Below are 5,370 nucleotides of genomic sequence, written 5' to 3' on the forward strand. Positions count from 1 at the left end.
GATAGAAGAACTGAAACCCACAACAATTTCACTGCAATTGGCTGACCAATCTGTTAAAGATCCCGTAGGCATACTTGAGAACATCCCTATCAAGGTGGGAAAATTCTTCATTCTAGTTGACTTTGTTGTCCTCGGAATGGAAGAGGATGTTCAAATCCCTATCATCTTGGGAAGACCTTTCTTAGCAACCGCCGGAGCAATCATAAACATTAAAAATGGGCAGCTAACTCTCAAGGTAGGAGATGAAGAAGTGGAATTCAACCTGTTCAACACGATGAAACACAAATTTGAACCTAATGAATGCTTTAAAATTGATATGGTTGACAAACAAGTTGAAGAGGAATCACGTAAAGCATATCCTAAAGTTCCTCTTGAAGTAGGCTTACTGCACACTCACACTGCTGATAATGAAAATACAAAAATTGCAGTTTGCGCACAATATTTAGCAGCTCATTCACCCCTACCCTTAGCTCAAGCTTTCAAGGTGGAGGAACTAAAGGAGGAACAACCTAAAAGCAAGCCAAAGAACAACACTGAACAGGTAAAATTTAAACCCCTCCCCTCCTCATTAAGGATAAAAGAGGCCTTGATATCAGCACCTATTATGCAACCACCTGCTTGGGAGCTACCATTCGAAATCATGTGCGATGCAAGTGATTATGCTGTGGGAGCAGTACTCGGACAAAAGAAAGATAGAAAACTCCATGCCATTTACTATGCCAGCAGGACACTTGACGATGCACAAATCAAATACGCTACCACAGAAAGACGTGCAAATCAACTACGCTACCACAGAAAAAGAATTCCTAGCAGTAGTGTTTTTAATTGACAAATTTAGATCTTATCTTCTTAGATCAAAAGTCATTGTATACACAGACCATGCTACTATCAGATACCTTTTGAATAAAAAGGAAGCGAAGCCAAGATTGATTCGGTGGATCTTATTACTTTAGGAAATTGTCCTTGAAATCAAGGACAAGAAGGGGGTCGAGAACGTGGTAGCCGACCACCTCTCAAGGCTGAGGCACGAGGACTTGGAAGAAGCTGAAGAGTTGTCAATAGATGACTCATTCTCAGATGATTACCTATTAGCCTTATCCCAAGTTCCATGGTATGCTGATTTTGTGAATTTTCTTGTATACAGGGTTTTGCCACCCAACATGTCTTACCAGCAAAAGAAGAAATTTCTACACGATGTGCGATTCTACACATGGGAGGAACCTCTGCTATACAAGAGATGCAATGACGGGTTGATAAGACAATGCATACCGGAGGAGGATTTAGAGAGCAATCTCCAGCTCAACCATTCATCACCATATGGAGGACACTTTAGCACCACAAAAACAGCAGCTAAAATTTTACAAGTAGAATTTTACTGGCCTAATCTATTTAAAGATGTGAGATCATTCATGCTAGCTTGTGATCAATGCCAAAGAACAGGTAACATTTCCAGAAGGAGTGAAATGCCACTGCATGGTATACATGAGGTAGAGCTATTTGATGTGTAGGGGATAGACTTTATGGGCCCATTCCCCTCTTCCTTTAGAAATAAGTATATTTTGGTTGGTGTTGATTATGTGTCAAAATGGGTAGAAGCAATAGCCACGCCAACCAACGATGCCAGAGTGGTCGCAAAGTTCCTTAAGAAGAATATCTTCACAAGATTTGGCACACCACGACAATAATCAGCGATGGAGGAAGTTACTTCTGCAACCAAAAATTTGAAACACTATTGAAGAAGTATGGAGTGACTCACAAGATGGCCACACCTTATCATCCTCAAACCAGTGGTCAAGTAGAAATTTCAAACAGGGAGCTGAAACGAATCCTAGAGAAAATAGTAAACTGCTCAAGGAAGGATTGGTCTGTGAAGTTAGATGATACATTGTGAGCATATCGCACTGCATATAAAAATCCAATTGGAACAATACCCTTTTGACTGATTTATGAGAAATCATGCCACCTCCCTGTCGAGCTTGAACAGAAAGCCTACTGGGCAATTCAGACCCTGAATTTTAACTTTAAAGCTGCTGGTGAAAAAAGACTCCTACAGCTCAATGAGTTAGACGAAATAAGGCATGATGCGTATGAGAATGCCAAAATCTTTAATGATAAAACCAAAAGATGGCATGACAGACGCATAGCAAGAAAAGAAATAAAAGTAGGAGACCTTGTCCTACTCTTCAACTCTAGGTTAAAACTTTTTCCAGGAAAGCTGAAGTCAAGATGGTCCGGGCCCTTTAAGGTTATGCAAGCCTTCCTGCATGGAGCTGTAGAGATTTGGAGCAAAACTGTTAGTAGTATGCCCTAGAGCATATCATTTTGTATGTATCTTGTACATATTTTATTAATAAAAGGCAATTTTACTTTTTTGTTTACATAATATATTTATGTGTAATAGAAAAGGTCCATTAATATTTGTTAGAAATTCTATTCTTAAGTTGTTAAGAATATGAGTGACAGTATTTCTAGCACAAAGTATCATAAACTGATTCACAATCGATGATACTTCACAAAAGACATGACTTATCAAGAAAGATTGTAATCATGTTTGTTTCCAAAGTATTTATATGAGATATAAATAAGATGGAGTAGTGAGTCTCATGCCACACAACAAACATGATAGGTACTTATACACGATAAGTAGGCCAAACCAGTGACGCTTATGATAAGCACATAGAGCTTACTCTTGTCAATGCATTGTCATATATCATATCAGTGCATATAATCTTTAGACCTGAGATAACATAATTATCTTGTATATAGGTGGTTTGAGTTTGATACTGCTTTCATACTTGTATTGTGTATGGGTATATGGACATGTGTTGGCTTCTGCTAGTTATATATGGAGATAAGTGTTGATCAAGATGGAATCTGTTACTCTAAGTAAATAGGGATAAAATCCTATGTTCATTTAATTATTTTTGATGTTTCAAGTTCCTAGCCAAGACAGACAGATTTAGTCAGAAAAGAGTTTCTGACAAGAAAATCTAATTAATCAAAAACTGGAATTAAAAGAGAACATAATGGTCGTAGCAAATAAGGTTTGACATTAACCATGACTCCAGCTCGAATTGGGATTTTATAACGGAGAGATTCTAGTGTATGGTAACATATGATTAAAGGTTCATTTAAGGTATTTCTTATTACTAATTGGGTGGCCATGGCATACTATACTAGATATCAACCATGGTCTATGAGATGCCTGAAATGATTTAGAGCAGTCATTTACAGTAAGAAAGAGTTCTAATAATATTAAGAGTTAATATCATTTCTCATTGCCAATAAGTAATAAGCTTAGTAAGTCACGCATCTACACAAGCTAATCACTATTTAAAATGTAATTTAATTGATTAATTAAAGAGTTTAATTAATTAATTAAAGATGTTTAATTTACAATAAGATTGCAAAGTCCCTAGCATAACTTGAAACCAAATCTAGGTTATTTGATGTATAGTATAAATTAAATTTATATTTAATTTGATTAAACACGAATTTAATTATGAGAAATTAATTAATGGAGATTAATTAATTAATTAATTAATTTATATTTGATATAAATTGATTTAAAGAGGAGAAATTATAATTTTGGGTTGATAACTCAAATTAAAAAGTAAGGACAAATTGGTCTTTTCACATGGTGACATGTGGCACCATGAGATGGTGACACATGGCACCATGTGATCTTGCCACTTGTCTTCCTATGATGGAAGACCACATGTCATGATTTAAATGGAGCTTGACACTTGGCCTCATAGAATTAAATCAAATAATAACAAGATGAGATCTTGTGATGGCATATGGCAAGGGAGTTAGTGAGGGTTTGACCTAGGTATATAAAGAAAAGTTATAAAGAAAAAATCACTCCTCTCTCTCTTTTCTCTTTAGTTGGATAGCAACATGTCTCTCCCTCTCCTCTTCAATTTCTCAATTGATTCAAGGGAAAAACTTTGATTTCTTCTTGAATTAAAATTATTAGAAAGTGTTTCTAATTCCCAATACATTCATACAACCTTCACAAAGCAAAACCCCATCTCAAAATTGTTTGACAAGGCTTGAGAAGCCAATCTAGGGGCTGCCATTACAACTTTGGTGTGTGCTTGTGGTGGACAAACTAGAGAGATAACATTTGAGGTCCTAAGAACATCCTAAGAGGCTTCGATTGCACATCAAGAGGTCAGTACCTAAAAATTCCTCTTTTAGTTAGGGTTTAATTGAATTAAATATTAATTCATAATCATTAATGGCAAATGAAATGTTAATGCATACTAAAAAATATTTTGGTATGCAATTAGGCATTGGAAATTGATTAGGATCATAAGACACTTGGTGTGGTGCATGTAACCTTAGAAATAATTTTTGAAATTCAAGGTTCTAATGCCCTTTGTTCACACTTCCACTCCTTTAGAAACCTGAGGTGCATTCAAAGTGAACGGGCAAAGGCTAAAGCCATATTTTCAGGGAGAACCCATAGAGAAGGGAGCCAATTGCACCTTCGACGATGCTACAGACAGACTGTGAACAACGAAGGCAGAGTCGAGCTAATGACTATAAACAAGCGCTCTTTGGGAGGCAACCCAAAATTTCTAAATTTCTTTTATTCTAGTTCTTATTTTATTCTTATTTTCTGTTTACTCATGTTCTGTTCCGTAGGTACCCCAATTCACAATTCTACAAAAGCAAAGAACCAAAGGCAAAGGAGGGTAGGAGACGTCAAACCACACAAGAAGAGATTGCACAAAACCGGGGAAGTAAACCTGTTACTACTTTTTACATTCATTTCATTCATAATGGTAGCATTATATTTTAACACAGGGAGAATTGGAGAGCCAAAAAATTACACAGGTCATGTAAAAGTTTAACACGCCCAGTGTAACCTCCTAGAACCCAGAAGTCAAATATGCACAACCCCCCGAAACTTACACGGGCTGACCCGTGTAACATTACACGGGGCGTGCTTTAACAATAAAGAGAAAAATTTTAAGTTTGAGGAAGATAAGAAGTTATACGGGTCCCAAATCCAATTTACACGGGCTGTGTAACTTGGCTAGCAAAGTAACTTGGAGACAGGAAGTTACACGAGTCTTGTAACAGATTTACATGGGCCATGTAACTTAGCAAAAAAAGGAAAATTTAGGACAGAAAGTTACACGAGTCCGATAGTCGAGACCCGTGTAGTGATAGATGCGGGTACCTAGGGCACAAACGCGATAGTCCGATAGTTCTATAGTCACAGACACGATATCTAGGGCACAAAAAGCGTGAAACAAAGGGTCACAACGACCCTTTAAATTCGCATAACTTCCATTAAACTTCCCCTCACTTAAAAACTCTTCCTCTCCAAGCTTCTTTCCCTTTAAAAACCCCTCA

This window comes from Hevea brasiliensis, chromosome 8, assembly GCF_030052815.1.
Source record: "Hevea brasiliensis isolate MT/VB/25A 57/8 chromosome 8, ASM3005281v1, whole genome shotgun sequence".
Lineage (NCBI taxonomy): Eukaryota > Viridiplantae > Streptophyta > Magnoliopsida > Malpighiales > Euphorbiaceae > Hevea > Hevea brasiliensis.